We start from the raw sequence: 21,458 nt of genomic DNA, 5'->3' as shown, positions 1-21,458 counted from the left end.
TTGGGTTTGACTGGTAGATGTGTAATTCCTGTGCGCGCATGAAAGAGGACTCGTGACATATTGTTGCCATGGATTCAGCCTGGAGAGAGCATTGCAGTTTGGATGAAAATATGTCTCGGTCAAACACCAAGTGCGTCGGATGCGGCGAGCGCACGGCAGTGTGCATTGGGCCTTCCGCCACCGCTGATGGACGCCTGGAAACAGACCACAGAGCACCGGGCCGAGGAAGCCCAGTTCTCAGAGCTCTGAAGAATCCGAGCACGCACACCTCACAGGCCTCCGCATTTCTTTCTTACTTTCTCTTTTTTTTCCCCCCATTCCAGCATCTTCTCAGCATTTCCCTCCCCAAACGAGCTCCAGGAAACAGGCCTGTGTGTCAGCTCCGTGTGACATGTTTCGGGATTCACAGAGGAATCAATCATTTTAGCCCGATCAAACACAGCAGATCTAACACACTCAACATGAGCTGGTAGGCCACTGCATATATGCTGTGTTTGAACTGTTGGCTACATTTCACTGGCCAAACATCAGAGGGCCTCTAAGAAGTCCATGGAGAATGATGATTTTTTTTTTCCTTTTTACCATTGGCCCCATATTGTACATGAGCTTACACATTTTCTTATCCTGCAGGCCTGCTTCAACAGGACCTAAAACTAGCAGGGTCGTAGGGTCTATTCCCAGAGAGAACATATACTGACAATATGTATCGTCTTCTTGAACCATATGCCGCTCTGAATGAGAGTGCCTGAGAAATTAAAATAATGTCCGCAAACTCCTTTGCATCTCTCTCAAGTTCAAACAAGACTCATTGGCATGACATGGACGAATTATATATATATATTTACTGTATATGTATAAATAGTTGATATCTATAAGATCAAACAGAACAGAACATCATATCTAGTGCAGCAGCAGTTTGTGTGTGTGTGGGTTTGTTTCTTCAAGTGCTTCACCGATGAAGTAACTCTTTTTTTCTATGGCAAGCATCTACGTAGGTTGCATACATGTTTCCTGCGACTGTTGCACTATGTTCCCTGTTTAATATTCTTAGGATTTGATTGTTTTCAAGTTTTTTGAAAATCTGGGTACATTATTCTAAATTTGGACATGCGCCCCAGTTCGGGAAGTTTTTATCTTCAAAATTGCTGTAATTTAGTGCAAGAATATATGTGTTATGAAGTCACACTCATCCTCATATTCACTAGATAGGTTGCAAAACCGCAGAACAGAACCCAAAGGGACGGCTCCACACCCTGTCAGTGTACGGTCGCCACATCCACACAGTTCCTTACATTTTCACTCACAATTAGGTATACAACATTCTCTCACTTTATGAGGCGGTCATATTTTTGTTCCACTATGCAGTCCAGTTGGTATGTCAAATTGGATATATTTGTTTTTGCTTCTCCTTCAAATCATTAAAATTGAGATTGAAATAGTACTGATTTCAGCCCAAGGTATGTGTATTTTTGCTTTCCTTGACATCTGGATTTTTTTCCTGAAATGTTAGGTTTTTTTTTTTTTGTGGGCTAAAAGTCAGGGCCCAAGTCTCACAGAACTTTAGTTTCATGTGGGTTAGTCAGGGGACAGGTCTCACAGACCTTTTGCAAGACATTTTGGTTCTGCTGTATACCCTCTTCTGTTGCAGACAACAGAACCTACTATTCTGCAAAAAGAAAACATTCAATTTCTGAGTGATTTCTGAGTGAACTGTTTTTGCCAGTTCATTAACATACAGTACATATTCAAAAGGGTCAGTGATAGCAGGCAGCCATGCCTCACACCCCATTCTTGATTGAAGAATTCTGTTAGCTTCTTTCCAGTTTTAATTGTCCATTTGTATAATTGTTTGTTATGTTTTGCTTTTCCTCCTACACCAGTATAATACTTTTAGAGAAAAAGCTAATCATCATGCCAAATGGGATCAAAGGCCTTTTGGAAAGATATTTTGATTTGAAGTTGGTTTACATATTTGTTGATTAGAGTGAAAAATATGGTCTGATGTTCTGCATTTTGCCAATTTGACTTCTACTTGAGTCATGGTCCTTGCTTGAAACTTATCATTCTACTGTTCAAAATGCTGCAACATTTCCCGAGATTACTGTTTACACAGATGAATCAGTAGTTTAGGGTCAAATGTGTCCCTACTCTTGAATATAGTATATTCATAGTATATGAGTTCTTTATTCCAGATATCAAGAAAGTATCCAACACTTGGAACCCAGTTCAACAGTGTTTTTAAGCATTCGGATGGATACAGTCAGGCCAGATTGCCTTTTCTGACTGCAGGCCTTGGGGTTTTCTATCAGTTCAGTTTCAGTTAATGGGTAGTCTTATAAGTTTTGGTATTTATTGATTGTGTTTTCCATATTGATCCTTATTTGCAGATTGTGCTTCATTTACCGTAAAGGTTTTCAAAGGTGCTTTTCCATATTCCTCCATTTTGTTCAAGTTCCTCATGTGGCTTTTTATTATTTATTATAATCCAATTATTCCAGAAGATGTTTGAATTTATAGATTCTTCAATTGCCTTTAATTGCTTTTGGGTGAACTTCCTGAGAGTGTTTTTGTTCCGTTTAAGCTCTTTATAAGAAATGAGGCGTAAAACAGGGTTATTGGGTTTCTGTGTTTTTTGATAGCCTAAGCCTACATTTTTTCCTCATAACTTTGAAATCCCAAACAAACCATTTTTCATTTTTCTTGTTTATTCTTACAAGGTTTTTTTAATAGCAATATTGCGATTAGAAAGATTAAGATTCTCTCTCTCTCGCTCTCTCTCCCTCTCTCTTTCTTTCTCTCTCTCTCTCTCAGCAGCCCCATGTTATGCTCACAGACCTTTTTCCTTAAGATGTTCCCATTCCCTCCATGGGCCAAAGCAGACTGGAATCAATTATCTTATTTAAAATGTCATTTCAACCGTGTGTTTTTCCATCTAAAAATGTCAGTGTTGGTGGTACCAAGATAGGCCATACTCAAAGTTATCACTGTAGGTTTACTAAATGCACTGAAGCTAAAGCCCTTGTTTTGATAGTCATGTCTTGATGGTCATATTGGACTGGACAATTGAAAACAAGCAACACAGACAGAAAATATAAAAATCCTATTAAGGCATCCACAGGAAAACTAAATCTCCACAGACTTCCAGCAGTCCGTTTGAGCTTTCCCAGTGCGTAGCCATCCCACTATAGCAAAAGAGGAATTTGTAAGTTATCCAGTTGGATTCAGTGTTGACTGATCTGATGTAACCAACTGTAATACTAAGGCACACAGAGGTGTTTAGGTTGTTGTGCTTCCCTATCAGTACCCTCTCCCTCCCATCCTCAGAGGCAATTCATAGATTGCTACGGTAATGCTGTATGTTTTGAGTGTAGCCTTAAGAAATGGTGGATTGTGATTCTGGGAGTGAACGGGCTATTTGTACAGTTATACAGTATTTCACTTTCACTTTTTAGATCACACAAGTGTCTATGGATTAACATGTCTCGGAGGGTTAGAGTGGAGAGGAGGACTGTTCCCTCTGCTGTTAGCCTCTCACTCCTTTCCACTCTCTCTCTCTCTCTCTCTCTCTCTCTCTCTTTCACTCTCTCTCGCTCTGCCTCTCTACAGCAGCAGAGGCCTATGAGGTCACATGCAACAGACCCGCAGAACAGATGAGTGTGTCAGTGCGAGTGGAAATACTTTAATTATTCTGAATCGCTTGTTTGGACTTAGTCAGGGTCTGCCACATTTGTTCCCAGATGTTGCGTCATAAGCTTCCGATTTCTGTGTTTGACAATCCACTGATGGATGTGTCTCTTTTTTACCATTTCTTTTCTCTCTCCATCCCTCCCTCCCTCGCTCTCTCTTTCTCTCCCTCTCTCTCTCTCATCTCTCGCTCCCTCTCTCTCTCTCTCTCCCTCTCTCTCTCTCTCTCCCTCTCTCCCCCTCCCTCTCTCCCTCTCTTTTCTTTGTGCTCATTCTCTCTCTCTCTGTCTTTTTCTTTGGTCCCCAGTCTTCATTTTTATTCATGAATTAATTCATTTTGTCTCACTATTTATTATTTAATCCTCCTATTGTCCTAAGAAAAAGTAAAACCTATGACCTTTGGGTCATTACATTGACTCTCACCTAAATATTTAAGTACATCTATACAATTTGGCACAGTATTACAATTACTTATGTAGAATTCAACCAAAAAGGTGTTGGTAAAGTGTATAGCTGATTTTGTCTCTCTCTCTCTCTTGCATTGCAAATGCTGTGAACATAGGTAAAACTATGATTCAGGCTCCCGTAAAATGCACTAAATTTGTTTTAAGCCATTTAAGTTTATGATTTTTATGAAATAAAACCATCTTGTCACTAATCCAGTCTATAAAGACCACCTTTTGACTAAACCGATTCTAACATTTCGATGTTCAAACTTGGTCACAGCAGAAAAAAAAAAGATTAAAGCTCTTTTGAACTGTAATATTTAAATTAAGACAGGGAGATTGTGATTCAGTCACATAATCTTAGACATGGACAAGCAGATTTTAGATGGATTTTAGAAGGGGGGAGGGGGCTTTTGACAAACTAGGGCAGGACATTTAGGTACCAGTAAATTACCTTAAAAATAATCTACAATATGGTGTGCACTTATGGGGGAAAAATGAACACCCATTATGAGTGTTGAATGTTGTGATGCTAGGCTAGAACGGTCAAACGTACAACTACATAATGTTGGTATGCTAGGCTAGAATGGCTACATCATAGTTGTTTGCTTCAGCCTGCCCCTGCATTACCAAGTTCAACATTATTTTTTTTTTTTTTTTCAGAAAAGTTCAATTTCTCTCTCCTCAGGTAGGCCTTTACAGTTTATTTGCTGAGATAGAGCACCCACTAGTCTTCTCATGCTATCTCTAAATTGTATAAAATTTGAGTAATGACGTGGTCTTATATTCTCATCAATAGAAATGCAATGGTAGGAACTTCACATGCTAATATAATAATGAAGGACTAGACTAGAGAAATAGTGGTATCACTAACACACTAATGCTAATCGTAATGCAAAGGTCTATATTTGGCTGGCTAATTATTATGTGCAGTCTTATGTGCGGAGAGGCTAGGTCAGATTGTGTCAGGAATCAGTGGTTTTGAATACAATACATTGCTAGCTAGCATGCTAAATGAGCTTTCTTGAAATGTACTTTCTAGCAGGTAATTATGAGTGTGAAAAGGGCTGATTAGTTTATAGGGGCTCACATAGCCTGTTCTACATCAAAAGTTGTTTCTGGTCATATTGACCCAAAGACAATAGGTGTTACTTTTTTAGCAGGTACCCTGAATTTTTGTCTTTTTATTTATTTATTTTTTTGGCATTTCTGGAAGCCAGATGGAGTGCCATGGAGTTTCATCACCATTTTTGTAATCATTTGTGTGTGTGTTTGAAAGTAGTTACTGAATGTGATCATTCTCACCCAAGGACAATAGGAGGGTACATTTTCTTTTGTTCTTTCTTTCTTTCTTTCTTCCTTTACCTTCTTCACTATTTAAGTGGTTATTGTATCTCCTGCAGATTCGAAGATAAATATAAATATGGTAAACCAACCACACCTTAGAGATAACATCTTCTGTGGAATCCCTTTCACTGGCTTTGGGTTGCCATAGGGACAAGATGATGGACAGAGGGGGAGGCCGAGTGATGAAGGGGCCTCTTCTAGGGAAAGTCAAATGTCAGGGAAAGTAGCTCTCTATTCATTTGCCCTAGAGCCCCCCTGCGACGCTGCCAGGCGCCCTAGCTTCCTGTGTGGCGTATTTCTAGCTGCGCGCCACACACTCAAATTCCTGTGCCATATTGTCATTCACGATACATTCGGAGAAAATGGAGGGAAATGAAACGAGTCTTCTAGTTACCCAGCCAGGGTGCTACAGCATCCAGGGGGCAAACCCACGAACCTTAGCTGTGAACTCCCATAATAAACTAATCACATTGTATCAACACGAAGAGAGTGTAAGCTTACCGCACAGCCGAAGACCCGTTTCCACGGAAAAACCGCATGTTTCGCCGTGTCGGTTCCGTTCCAGCGGTTCCGATGGCCGATCTGAGAGCGAGTGAAGGGATTGGGCCTTATTCCTGGTCTGATGATTGGCACATGGATAGACAGATTCATTATTTTGCATAAACAATGGCACCGTGTGTTTTAATTACCAGGTTTATTTTGCCTCACCATGCCAATCCATCACCACGGCCGATGCCAGGGAATTCAGCCTTAGCCACTCGAGAGCAGCCGGCCCAACCCTAGATAAGGCTGTGCTGTGGCGAGCATGTAGGCCCAGCGGATGTGTATGTGTGTGGCGGGGGGTCTCTTCATGTTAAGACTCTCCTGTTTTATACTCTCTCAGCAGCATGTCAGTCATTGCCCTCTCAACAACACTGAGTCCAAGTACAACACTGCTGCACCCTGAAGAATTAGATCAGGCACTTGCGATTTTCTCTCCCTCTGGTTAGACTGGGTGGGCTGTTTTCTTTTTTCTATATGATGTGTCATTCTTTTATATATTTTACATGTGTATATATATTAGGTATTTGGGGGCGACAGACAGTGGTACAGGAGGTAGAGAACTCGTTTAGTAATCAGAAGGATTCCCTGTCGAAGCGTCCTTGAGCAAGACACTGAACCCCTAATTGCTCCTGATGTGCAGTGTGCCATCAGTGTAAAATCTAAAATGTATTTACATCCGTGTAAGTCGCTTTGGATAAAAGCGTCTGCTCAATGACTATAAATGTAATGTAAATGTAAGCGTCTTTGAGAACTTTGAAAAGCACTATGTAAATGTGATGTATTATCATTATTATTATAGTTCTTTACAGTCTGGAGTGCATAGTCCAAATTATTCTCCTAAATGTTATTTGTTTTAAATCATAGGACATTAGTGGTTAGATTTTATAATTTGGAATGTACATTATGTCTCTGTGATGGGATGAGTTAATAAATCTATAAGAAACATAAACGTAAAATACAAACAGGAACCTGAGTTGTGACAGTTTATATCAACCAATCTAGTGTAGATTATATAAATACGGATTTAGATTTGAAAATATTTTAATAAACTCCAATTAGTCGGATAAATGAATGTTATCATGTAATGCTAACCATAAGATAATTAGAATGAATGATGCAATCATTAGTAGAATACAGAGAGAAAGGGAAGCTCTTGATTCAAGCCAGTAGCAACAATTCTTCAGTTAAAAAAAATGTTTATGAATGTTTTGGACCCATCGGAGCCTAAATCAATCTGTAGGGATATTCACCCTATTACAGTGTACCACTTACCCTTTTTTAAATGAAGGACTGTGTTCACATCTGGAATTAATAAGTAGCACTGATTTTTAGTAAGTAAATGGTAAAGTGTCATAGTAAGTACCCTAACACTATTGTTGTTGTCAGCTAGCCCTGTACCCCCGCCTTCCACTACTTCTCCTGAGGAACAGTTACCCTTATTACAGCCAATTATGAACTAAGTAAAGAATCTTAAATGAGCATCATTACTCAAAAACATCTAGAACGTGTGGGAGTTTGCCATTCGGGGTTTTTTCTAAGCCAAATGTTTAATTGTTTGTAAGTATGTGTCTGCATTGTAATTGTCCTACCTCTCTCTCTGGACATGCTGTTTAGTCCAAACCTCTCCTCTGTTTCCCGTAAGCAGCTTGGCCAGGTCATCACCCAAGAAGAGGCCTGTCTGTGTGAAGCACACTGTGGACACTCTAAAAGCGTCTCTGGTCTCTCCATAACTGTAAGCTTTAGCAAACAACATGCTCTTGAATTGAAGTTTGGTGGTTGCAAGGCTTTCCAGGCCTCACCGTACAGACGCCTCAGTGACGCACTGTGGTCTGATCTGGTGAACTAGGGGTGAGCCTCCTGTGTCCTGTGCAGGGTGCCAGGTGTAATGGGAGGATGTCACCTTGCATTGAGACTCAGGAATGTGTCTGAGAATGGAAGATTGCCTGATTGTTTGAATGGCCCTGAAAAGCAGCCAATCCTGAACTGGTCTGAACCAAGAGTTAACCAATTGTAAGGCAGTTACTTTGAGCCATAAACAAGGCAACATGGGACTGTTCCTCAGACTGTGAACCAGTTATGTCAGAATCAGAATCAGAATCAGATTTTATTGGCCAAGTACGTTTGCACAAACAAGGAATTTGACCTGGTGAACTGGCTCTCAATGTGCTTACACAAAATATACATAACAACACAATACAAAAACAGACAGTGCAATGGTCTATGACGTTGAGGAAAGTATATCCAGGAGCTGTGAATTGTTACAACAGTAGTGCAAAGAATAAGTGCGCCATGACCCGGCCCACCCCACACTGGACTTTTAGCACCACACCTCATACTGCTCCCTGACTCCCACCCCCTCCCAGCAGGCTTTCTCCCATACTGGGCTCGTGTCAGTGTTTAAATCTTACATCCAGCCAATGAGATCGCAGGCGGTAGCAGCTAAGTTTCAGGTAAGGTCACAGGGGCAGCCGCCAGACCGGAGTCACCCTTGTCACCACGGCGACGTGAGATGTGAGTGAGGATATGATTCCCAGCCGCACACCCCCACTGCAACTCCAAACTGTCTGGCTCCAAACACACTCTTGTAGAGACTTATCTTTATGTAGATGGATATCTTCATCTGATCACGCCAGACAGTTAGTGTTTCTTTCTCCCTCCCACCTACCCACTTTCACTTACTCCCACGTGTAATCTCTCCTTTACTGGCTGTTTTTTCTGCTAAAGAAGGTAAGCTTATACACAGGTATAAAATACACAGTAGTCTTAGACCCAACACTAGCAGAAATCCAGTTGTGTAAAGGAATTTTCAGATAGTTATTCAAATGGCAGTATAAATATAAATTTGTAAATGTGTGTATATATACGTATGTCGTATGAACATAGAGTCTGTTATAACTTTAGTTTAGGACTAATAATCACCTACACGTGTAGTCGACTTCTCATTTTCTTCTAACGTTTCTCTTCCACCATCCACCTCAGACACCAGTACAATGTCCCCAAGGTCGCCACAGATCCCGTGGAGGTCACAGAAGATGTGCCTCGTCTCCTCAATACTAATATCAAGTTTTGATATCACCTGCATACATCTCTGCTCACACTAACAGTGGAGTAGTAAGGATGACACATACCCCAGCATTGGAAGTTCAGCGCTGTCAAGAATAGAAGATGATTCATCGCAAGTCATTTTTAGATGTGTGGGATGTGAAGCTTCTGTACATTTGCAAAATTACCCTGTCTCCCCCCCCCCCCTCCCAGAAATTGGAAAATGAATCATGCTAGATTATTTTAGCAAATGTATTAGAGACGTTTCCAGTCACCCTGAGAGCAGGCCCAGCCATTTGTCTCATTCAATGTCTGCAATGACACGGATGTCACGACTTAAAGGGTTAGGCCAGGTGATATCACAGCAACACCGTTTTGAACTCCCAGATGACTTCATTGTTGGCCTAAGAGGGACCACAGTTAAAATCCAAATGGGCCTTGGAAGGTGAGGACCACCTCTCCTCCGGGATGTCGGGTTTGGGTAAGTAATCTTTGATTCTGGGTCAGGTCAGGAATAACATTTTGGACCTGATGTCTCCTTTTAGAGGTTCGTTTGTTTGAATGGAAAGAAGCTGCTCGGGTGGTGCCAGACAATCTGGAGAGACATATATTACTGACCGTGTATGAGTCCCAGGCAAATCTCAGAGTTTTTATTGTCTTTTTACTGCTTTGGCCCGGCGACATAGAGGGAGAGAGAGAAAGTGAAAAAGAGAAAGGGTCTGTGAGTGTGTGTGATGTGATAAGCATGTGTATCAAGATAAATTCAAAGTTAACTCAATTAAGAAAGCCAATCGATCATTCCCTGGAAACATACAGTGGAACGTCTGGACGGGATGCACTCTCTATCATCTTTAAACAGTGACTGATGGGAAATAATAACAATAGCAATGATGCCTAATAGGTAGAACGCTTAAAAATATGTTGTCTAGTCGCTGTTATATATAGAATTTACACATTTCTTTAAAAATACAAAAAGCATTCCTAGACTAGGTCTTTGAGTGTGACCTCCAGTTTCATGAAGATTCTGAAAGCATTAAAATGTGCTTCAATAAAAGTGATCACAGCGATAAGGGACTCGGCATCGTCCAAACCACCACAGTTGCTTTACTTTGGATCAGGTCGACGCTCGATATTTAATGCAGGGTCCTGTCATAAATTTCGAGCTCGGCAGAGCGGTTTGAGCCGAGAGGACTGTAAAGCAAGCTCATTTAACTGGTTACACTCGGAGCATAAATTCAGACGTGGCCGCTTTATCAAAATATAAACACAAAGAGGCACATTAGGGGCCAGTGTAAATCAGTAGGGAAAGGCAGAAGCCGGGTTCGGGATGTGCTGTGGGGGTGTGGGGAGGTAGGCCTGTCTGTCTGCCCGTCGTTGCCCAGATTTACAGCAGCCATCGGGAGCCCACAGAGGGTAGCTGCTAGCTGGATGTGTTTACTTGCTGGCATGGGCTGTTGGCATCAAGGGCAATGCCATCAGGCTGGCCAAGGTGGGATGAGTGCTCATGGCTTCCCCAGAGAAAGCATCTCCCTTAAATGCTTGCGTTTGTGTGTGTGTGTGTGTGTGTGTGTGTGTGTGTGTGTGTGTGTGTGTGTGTGTGTGTGTGTGTGTGTGTGTGTGTGTGTGCGCGTGTGCACGTGAGCGTGCGTGTGTGTGTGTGTCTGTGTGTGCTTGAGCGGGTGCATATGTGTGCATGTGTGTGTGTGTGTGTGTGTGTGTGTGTGTGTGTGTGTGTGTGTGTGTGTGTGTGTGCGTGAGCGTGCGTGCGTATGTGAGCGTGTGTGTGTGTGTGAAGAAGAGAGAAGGGGAAAGAACACCAGAGTGGTAATGGGAGTAAATGTGTAATGAACAGGCAAAGATGAGTAAAGTCATTTTGAGACAAAATAGCAGCGCACAAGAAGTCCATGTGTCTCAGATGGAAATAGTGATACGACCCAAAATGAGTAAAATGCATGGCATAAATAAAGAGGAGCGCAAGAAAAGGAGGGAAACGTAGAGAAAGAAAAAGAATGGGAGAGTCTGATAAAATGTACAGATATTACTATTGCAAAAGAATTTACAAATGATTCACATATTTAGTTTAGTTTTGTTTTGATCACTGATCAATGTATTCACTATACTATAACCTACTATTCCCCTGTTTTGGTTGATACTCTGAACACCCAGTAGTTGTGTGTGTACAGCATACGGAAATCGCTCCACTTTTTTTATGTGCGTGCCTCAAAACACAAAGTGTTAAAGTGAGAGGGGCGCACGCACTCTGTCCTTCTCTCTCTCCGCCAAGCCAAACCGCATTCCTGCAGCGGCTGACATTTTCTCCATCTGTTGCCTTGACGTGGTTTCACTTGACTGTAGTAGGGAATTTATTTAACTGTCTCCTCTGAAATCTTAGACGGGGGAACACAGACTTGGTGTTTTCTCTCCTGCTCTCGCTCGCTCGCTCGCTCGTATTTGTGACCCCCTTAGCTGTCATTAGATCGAGGGTAGTTTCGGGGCGTCTTATACGCTACTTGCTGTTGCGGAATGACATTTTCTGACCCGTACAAGTCTCGCCGAGGACATGAAAGCCAAAACCAAATATTTCTGGAGAGGGGAAAAAAAGAGGAACAAAGAAAAAAACTGGATCTGCTGCATATTATTGTGAAAATACTTCCTCTCAGAGGGGGGGGGGGGGGGGGGGGGGACTGGAAGGGAGAGAGAGTGAGATAATTTTAGAAAAGATGAAGTGATGGGGAAAGGCAGATGTGAGAACATACTGGAGTTGAATTTATCAGCTGGATGTGGCATCCAAATAGACGAGTAAGTAAGTAATAAATCAGATGAATTAGTAAATAAATGGATGGATGAATAATTTAAGATACAAATCAGATGAACACATAGATGATCCCACACTGTGTCACTTTATGACTCCCAGCCAAACCTTGTTTCTGTGGGTTTATCGGAGGTGTGGACATTCGCAACCCAACACCTCTGCCTCCGACCCTGTAGGAACAGACTAAGGTGCCAACATCACCTCACCCCTTTTGGGAGTATTTGCCGTTTCGGGCAATATGTTGCCCCGCTTTGATGTGAGTAGGGGGTGAATCTCACTCTCCCCTTCACTCCGCACGGTGTAAACGTGCCAGAGCCGACCACACACTCCTTCCAGCACCCTTGGCAGCACCCGCCCTCTCGTTCAGCATCGGTCTGGACACGTAGCTCTGTTTTTCCTCCGAACAAGACATAGGAATTTCAAACCCAAAATGAGTGTGTCCACCTGACTAAATACTCCATGTGTTATGCTATCGTTTGGCGAGGGAGAACGGCATTAACGCAGGACATTTTTCAACACAATGCTTGCATGTTCAGAAGGCCTCTTTCCCCATAGTTCCCCCGCCCCTGCCTCTAGCCCTCTGTGACTCAGCCGAACTATTGTGATGGTTTCTCAGAAGTTGTATTGTAAGAAATAAAGGCAGGAAACGTTTTTCATCGCCTCAGGTTAGCTTAAGGAAAAGACAGATGCAAAGTGCATTATCCCAGCCAGAGAGAGAGAACAATAGAGAGAGAGAGAGAGAGAGAGAGAGAGAGAGACAGAGAGAGAGAAAGAGACAGACAGAGAGAGAGAGAGAGAGAGAGGGAGTAAATAGAAGTAATAAAGTAAGAAAGAAAGAAGAGAGAGGGGCAAACAGTCAAACATCTGTGGCCCTCACAGACGTAATGAAAGTGAAGGGAAAATAAGCGTGGTATTCTGTCTGTCTGTCCCCCCATGAACCCTGACACAGAGGAATCCAGGGGAAATAAACCATTTAACCTGTTAATGTAGTACATCAAGCCTGGTTCACTCTGACCAAAACAATGTTGCTAATTTCACATCAGTGTGTGAAAAAATGTCTCTATAATTTGTCTAGGTTTTTTTTTCTTTTCTTTTTTTGCTCTCACTCTCTCCCAAACACCCCCACTCCCTCCCTCCGTCCCTCTCCCCCCCAAGGAAATCACACATGGAGCTCTGAAGTGGAATGTCTTCTGTTTTGGAAACATGGCATATGACTAGAAGTCCAGCGCTGAGCAAAAACATCATAGTTCTGGGCCTACATAATGCTGCAAAAGTACATCTGATCCATCTCAGGCGAGGAGCGAGTTTAAATGTCCTGTCCTCGTGAGGAGAGGTTTTCCGTGTTCCAGTTAGACAGAGACATAACAAACACCTGCAAGGCGGATTTGTTTGACTTAATCCAGAAATAAAATTAGCTTTTGTGCTAATCAGAGATTAATACAATACCCTAGGATATTCACTGTCAGCTCCACCCTTGTGTGTATATACGGAGGATTTATTATAATTCCCGCCACCTGTTCATGTGTTATTACATATTAACAAACATGGCTGTTATGCTTATTACAGATTATTACAGAGCTGACCCTTTAATAATCAGGCTAAAGCATGTGTGTGTATATTCGTGTGTATGAGAGATAGATTGGGAGAAAGAAAGAAAAAGTGTATCTGAAATGTAAAATGTTGGGCCTCCCTAATTAATGAACAATTGGCCCCTCTATGTAAGGTAACTAATTACTTCAGTATGGAGGTTCATATTTCCTCCTCAAAAAGTAAATACCTCTGTTTTCATTTATTTATTAACCTCTGTAATTTAGATCCTTTTTTTGTGTGTGTGTGTGTGTGGGGGGGCGTATTAGGTTTCACCCTGCTCCTGAGCAGCCTTCTCCCTCATAAAGATAACGTCCAAAGTCTGCAAGCACATCTCACAATTTTCAGCGAATGCATAATGTAGGCCCCAAAAAAAGACAAGGAAAAAAATAAAACAACACGATGGAACATCGCTTAGTTCTTGATGGAAAATCTTGCTCAGTGTGTAAGACTCTGCCAGCTACTACACGTAGAGGGAGATGAGAGAGGGGTGGGGGAAGGAGAAGGGGGGGGGGGGGGGGGGGTCAGTGCTTCGATGTGTAGCTGTCTCAAAACATCCGAGTGTATCTTTGGGTGTGGGTGTGTGCGCACTCGCCTGATTGTGTTTATATTTGTGTGTTTCCGAGAAGAAGACCCTGTCTGTGTATGTGTCTTCATAGACGGAGCATTTTTAGAATAAAGAATGAATACAGATAGTTGTTCAGGCCGCTGAAATTTGAAATATTCATTCCCCCCCTCTCCTTTCAACACTTCATTTGTACTGATCTTTTTGCTTTTATTTTGTATTTTGTGTCTCTCTCTATTCCCTTCTCTCTCTTTCTCTCTATTATCTCTAGCTATTTTCTGTCGTTCTCCATCCCAGGTTCTTTTCATTTTGGCATCATTCACTAACTTAAACCCCACCCTACCCACGTCCCCCATTTTTTTGTCCTCTGCCCTGGCTGCCTGTTGTTTTATGCCCTGATCATCTCTCTCCCTCTCTCTCTCCTTCTCTCTCTCTCCCTCTCTCTCCCCATTCTCTCTCCCTCTCTCTCCCCACTCTCCCCCCACTCTCTCTGTCTCTCTCCAGGAGTTGGCATACTCAGGCCTTTGGCTCAGCAGCTCAGTTTAGACTGTGTGGAGTGGAGTGGGAGAGGTGGCATGGTAGACCCATTACCAGAGAGAGACGGAGAGAAAGAGCGAGAGATGGAGAGAATGAGATGGAGAGAGAAAGGGTGGAGGGTGGGTGGATCCGACCAAGCCTTTGGGCCCAGAAGGATGAGGACACACCTATCGGCTCAGAGACGTGTGTGTGTGTGTGTGTGTGTGTGTGTGTGTGTGTGTGTGTGTGTGTGTGTGTGTGTGTGTCCAACGCCACATGAAGATTCTGCGGTTCGACTACCAACGCAGCCTCCGCACAACACATCATCGCAGGACAGTTGGCGCTGCAGCTGAGCTGTAAATTGAGGAAAACTTCAACACACCAGAAGGTCCAAAAATAATGCTTACATTTCAAACCAACTCAATTTCAAACAACTCCCATGGTTTCTGCAGTAGAACCATTAGACTCCTTCGGTGCCACCACTTGCAGTGGTGTGTAGTCCAGGGTATACGCAGGTATACGGAGTATACCCACTTATTTTTCAGTCAGAATTGAGTATACCCACTTCTCAAAACAGGCCGTTTATCCTGTGCTGTATGGGCTGCTTAAAAAAAATTAAGAGTATACCCACTTCTCCGGGGACCACTACACCACTGACCACCTAACCCTACGCAACATAAGCACACTGCCGCGTGGCTTTGGCTCACCAGTTCTCCCTACCAGTGGCACAGAGCAGACTGTCAGTTTTCATTAGTAGCGTGTTGAAGGCAGTCGTGAACCTGAAGCGGAATTGGCAGAAGCGTCTGGTAATTACTTGAAAGTAAAATTAAATGACGTTGAAATGTTTAAAATACAAAAAAGGAAGCAGTATAGTTTGTACTTTTTAACGAAAAAAAAAAAGAAAAAAGAAAGAAACAAGCAGGTTGAAGGTTGAAGCCTTACCTAGCAGTCACTGAGTAAGCATAGTGTTGCCCAGTCTGGCTCAAACTGGCTAAACACAACGAGGCACCATTCTAAAAAGACACTGGACATGTATCTAAACATTCACACAATATAATTAAAGTTCTACCGTCGATGCCTGTCTCAACTGCTTGAGACGTTTGAAGACATACCTGAGGAAGAGTATCACAGAGAAATTTGATCAAATAACAGGATAGGCTCTATTGAGTCTTCAAAAAGATTTGGAAAAAAGACCGATACAGATAGTTTTGAGGGAGTATGATGCAGCCGGGACTAGGAGAGTCGATATTTCCTTGAAGGCTGAGTTTTATTCTTTCACCAGGGTCGGGTTACTCTCGGTGCACATAATAGCGACCAAGACAACACATATGCTAGTATTTATCTGATCGGTGTTTATTCTTCCTTTTAAAATGCATTTAAAAAGCATGAATGCTAGCCCTCTGGCATTGGGTTCAGTGTTAGCAAATAAGCTAGGTGGCATCTGAGTGATCTAAACCAGAAAGTTTAAAAAAAATGTACAGCTGATTAACTCAAAACTACAGCAAATGTGAGCCATATAATGTTTTGGCTGGATTAGTCTTTTAAACTACCATAAAGTAGACTAAGTTATATAATAATGTAATGTTTCAATCAACCAACTTCTTTGCCACACTAACCCATGCTCCAGGCGCTCTCATTCACTTACGTTTACGTCAATAGTTTTAGTTATTACATTTACTGAAAATAAGCTGCTACTGCTGCGGCTTGGGTTGTGTGTGGCACACTTCATGGGGGCACAACTTCATTTTGTGTGCGTACCATAAACGAGAATCCTGCGGGCGCCCCTGATTACACTGGAGTATAGTACCAAAACACACACAGCCACACTTGTTACATGCCACTCTAGTCAAAAGGGTTCACCCACTCCAAAACGTCTTGTCTTGAGGAGGCACTAAACTCTTTGAGTGTGTGACTGTGTGTGTGCGTGTTGGTTAGATTGGGTTGGGATGAGGGGTCCCTCCGTTCTTTGTGGCCACAAATGCTTCCTCGTTTTAGCCCCCGAAACAGCTAAGGAGAGGGAGAGGGTGGAGAACAAACGAGAGCAAAAAAGAGGTTTGCCTGATTAGTTTGCTTAGCCAGCCTGAGGCCACGGGTTGCCGCGCCTCTCTGTTCCGTAAACATCTTTGGTAAATAACGACTCGCCACAACAGGACCGCTAACGTCAACCGTTGCATCCCATCCAAAATGAAGAACCCGGTCGTTCGTGCTGATCAAACAGATGCTGTTTCCCTCGGCCTCCTACCCCTTAATTCTGACCTGAGAGAAAACCAGAAGAGTGTTTCCCTTCTTTAATTTATGGCCCAGTGCTGAAATAAAGGCCAGAACAAGAGGAGAAGGGGGGGGCGGGGGGGCTACGCCAACAGCCTATCGTTTGAACTCATCACGAACCCTGCAGATGAATAGCGTTGTAATGCATGTGGCTGCCAGAATTATCCTTCATAAATCCTGATCCTTTTTCTTAAATATGCGCACAACGCGTGATGTGTGGAGTTCCATACGAAAACAGACGGTTTGGACATCATATTAAGTTTTATTGATCCAAAAAGGATTATTTTCTATAAATGAAGTATCTGTAATTACTGGATTATTTTGGGGATCAAAGACAAATAGTTTCTTTTGAAATGAATTAATTACTAAAATGAATACAAATGTATCCATGAAATGTCTCTGGTTTGTGTCACAGAACAAGAAAAGAGCTAAAGAGAGTGAACTGCAGAATTAATAAAACAGTGCAAATTATTTCTCATCTCGAAGGAAAGAGGCTGGAGGCTAGGAGCATTTTTCCAAATGTTTATTCGATGTTCTGTAGAAGTAACCATAATTCTTGGAAAAAATGTAACGTCAAAAGAAATTGAAACAATATAATGAGATATTATGCATTTTGTCGTTGGATAAACATCCAGTCTCTAACAGGAAACATGTTCATATAACTTAAAAACAACAATTAAAAAAAAATTAGACTGTCCCAGTTTTTTTCTTTTCTTTTTTTCTTACAATCCTTAATAATTTAAAGATTTTGTAGAAGTATGAACATATTACTTGCTTTCTGTTTTCTCAACAGGGTTTGTGCATATCACTTGTAAATTTACAGCACCAAGAAAGGACAGAAGTGTACAAATTCTGACAGCTTTCTGTGTGGAATGGTTGTGTGTGTTTGTGTAAGTTTGCATGTAACAAAGATAGATAGAAACAGGGGTGAGAGCAAAAGAGTGAGAAAGTGTGTGTGTCTGTATGTGTGTGTGCAGGTGACAAAGGATCCTCAGTGGTGAAATTTTTCCATCTGTAAGGTGCGAACTTCAGCATTCCCATGTGTGGAATACTGAAAGCGGAATACTGCCCTACGGCATGGTCCCGCACATTAGTCTGTGTGAGAGTGTGAGAGAGAGAAAAAAAACGATGTGTGTGTGTGTGTGCTGCAGCGATGGTCCGAGGCAGCGGGCCTAATCTTACCTTTCCACATGAGCGTCGGGGGAGCTTAAAGAAAGCAGCCAATGTGTTTGCATTTCAGACTACTCCTCTCTTTCGCCTGTCTCTTATACCTCCTGCTATCAATGGAAGCAGTGTCTCTCTCTCTCTCTCCCTCCCTGTCTTAATAATGTTTAAGTGCCGCTTCCAACTGTCTGCACATTCACAAATATGAGTTTGTAAGGGGAAGAGCCACATACAGCTTTTCCTCATCAGGTACTTAAGCCACCCTCTACATGGACCCCCCCCTCTCTATTTCTCTCTCTCTCAATCCCATCTAGCCTCGAACCAGACGCAGCAAAGACACAAACAGTTCATTGAAACACACATACAGCCGCGGAAAAAATTAAGAGACCACTTCAAAATTATCAGTTTCTCTGGTTTTACTATTTATTGGTATGTGTTAAAGTAAAATGTACATTTTTGTTTTATTCTATAACCTACTGGCAACATTCCTACCAAATTTCAAATAAAAATATTGTCATTTAGATCATTTATTTGCAGAAAAATGACAATTGGTCAAAATAGCAAAAAAGATGCAGTGTCTTCAGATCTCGAATAATGCAAAGAAAACAAGCTCATATTCATTTCTAAACTACACAATACTAATGCTTACACTTAGGAAGAGTTCAGAAATCAATATTTGGTGGAAAAACCTTGATTTAAAATCACAACTTTCATGTGTCTTGGCATGCTCTCCACCAGTCTTTCACATTGCCGTTGGGTGACTTTATGCTACTCCTGGCGCAAGAATTCAAGCAGCTCGGCTTCTTTTCATGGCTTGTGACCATCCATCTTCCTCTTGATCACATTCCAGAGGTTTTTGATGGGATTCAGGTCTCGAAATTGGGCTGGCCATGACAGGGTCCTGATCTGGTGGTACTCCATCCACACCTTTACTGGCCTGGCTGTGTGGCATGGAGCATTGCCCTGCTGGAAAAAACATTTCTCAGAGTTGGGGAACATTGTCAGAGCTAAAGGAAGCAAGTTTTTCTTCCGGGACAACGTTGTACTTTGCCTGGCTGAGGTTTGTAAAAGACCATAAGGATTGAAAAAAGCGGACTGGAGGGTCTTCTAGTTCGTCTTCTCTGATGAGTCCAATTTTCAGCTTTGCCCAACACATGGTCGTCTGATGGTTAGACGGAGACCTGGAGAGGCCTACAAGCCAGAGAGTCTTGCACCTACTGTGAAATCGGACTCATCAGAGAAGACGAACTTAGAAGAACCTCCAGTCCGCTTTTTCAATCCTTATGGTCTTTTACAAACCTCAGCCAGGCAAAGTACAACGTTGTCCCGGAAGAAAAACTTGCTTCCTTTTGCTCTGACAATGTTCCCCAACTCTGAGAAGTGTTTTTTCCAGCAGGGCAATGCTCCATGCCACACAGCCAGGCCAGTAAAGGTGTGGATGGAGTACCACCAGATCAGGACCCTGTCATGGCCAGCCCAATTTCGAGACCTGAATCCCATAAAAAACCTCTGAAATGTGATCAAGAGGAAGATGGATGGTCACAAGCCATGATAAGAAGCCGAGCTGCTTGAATTCTTGCGCCAGGAGTAGCATAAAGTCACCCAACGGCAATGTGAAAGACTGGTGGAGAGCATGCCAAGACACATGAAAGTTGTGATTTTAAATCAAGGTTATTCCACCAAATATTGATTTCTGAACTCTTCCTAAGTGTAAGCATTAGTATTGTGTAGTTTAAAAATGAATTTGAGCTTGTTTTCTTTGCATTATTCGAGATCTGAAGACACTGCATGAATTTAGCTATTTTGACCAATTGTCATTTTTCTGCAAATAAATGATCTAAATGACAATATTTTTATTTGAAATTTGGTAGGAATGTTGCCAGTAGGTTATAGAATAAAACTAAAATGTACATTTTACTTTAACACATACCAATAAATAGTAAAACCAGAGAAACTGATAATTTTGAAGTGGTCTCTTAATTTTTTCCGCGGCTGTATACACACACATACGTACACACAGACACACACACACAAAGCAGTACCTTGAAATACGCAACTGCAATGCCAAGTTAGACAGGTCTGGCAAACTGCACTTACTCGGCACAGACACAGATGAGTTTGTGTGGATTGTGTACTTGGAGTCCTCGTGATCAATGTAAATAACCCTAAGTGCTGAGCACACTTTAGGGGAAGGCGAGGAAGATTCCTTCCACTCCCTGCCAACCCGAGGAGTTATTAGACGCTACGGTTTGGGACAAGTACGTTTTTCAAAAAAAAGAGACATAAACAGACGTGCCCACTGTAAACAAACAAAAGCATCAACAATTACAACAACAAAACCTCTTGAGTACTCACTGGCAGAGGGAGTACAATAACACTGGTGTGAGGAAAGGAGGAGAGAAACAAGGCAAATGTGGAAGTCTTTCTCTCGCCTGTTGTAAACAACAATCTGACGGTAATTTTGAACAGCTGAAAGTGGAATGGACGTCACAGCATGGGGCTAGACTCTCTCTCCCCCTCTTTCTCTCTCATTATCTCTCCCTCATAGCCTTTAGAGTAGAAACATGTGAGAGAGCTGCACTGTTAACAGCATTGAACACTGATAAGAGAAACACAAACATCTCTCCAGGTCATGGCCCTGTTAGCGGGAACCAGATACAGCACCGAACCTTGAAATCTATTGCCATTTGGAATGGGAAGGGATTTGTTTGTGTGAGCTTGGTATACGAACACTGCGTGTGTGTGTTAAGGTGTGTTAGTGTGAGCCTGAGAGTGCATGAGAGAGACAGAGTGAGAGTCATCGAGGCCCCTATGCACAACACTGATGGAAGCAAATAATACTGAACATTGTGTGTGTGTGTGTGTGTGTGTGTGTGTGTGTGTGTGTGTGTGTTTGTGCGCTCGTGTGTGTGTATGAGCTGAGGTGAGAGGAGTCTTATCTCCTTACTGCGTAATTGTTGGCAGGTTAGAGTTGAGCCTTTTTGCACTGAGACAAAACAGTGTTGGGTTTACAGTCATAATGAAGACACAGACATAACATCCACAATGCCATTGGCGTTACATGAACGTGTACACAACAGAGTGTACATGAAGGGGGGGTGCAAAAATACTGAGAGTGTTTGGCATGTATGTGAGCATGTCTTTCTGAGCGTGTGTGTGTGTGTGAGTGTGTGTGTGTGTGTGTGTGTGTGTGAAAGTGTGTGTGTGTGTGTGTGTGTGTGTGTGTGTGTGTACAGAGTGCTTTAAAGGTCAAATGCACTGCGTGTTGGAGCTGTGTTGCTCCCAAGGCACAAGCCTTCATCTCTCTCTTTTTCTCCATCAGACTGTCCTGTTGAAACGTCCACTCTTCAAGGCACTTTAAAATGGAGCTGATCGGATCTCCCTTGGAGGTTCACCAAGGCACTTTGGCGAGGTACAATTCAAATTTTCCGGGTACAAAAAAAAAAGAAAAAAAAAAAGTGGATTCAAATTTCACACAATAAGT

This window comes from Sprattus sprattus (genome assembly GCF_963457725.1).
Source record: "Sprattus sprattus genome assembly, chromosome: 17".
Taxonomy (NCBI): domain Eukaryota; kingdom Metazoa; phylum Chordata; class Actinopteri; order Clupeiformes; family Clupeidae; genus Sprattus; species Sprattus sprattus.
This window is presented reverse-complemented; position numbering follows the sequence as displayed.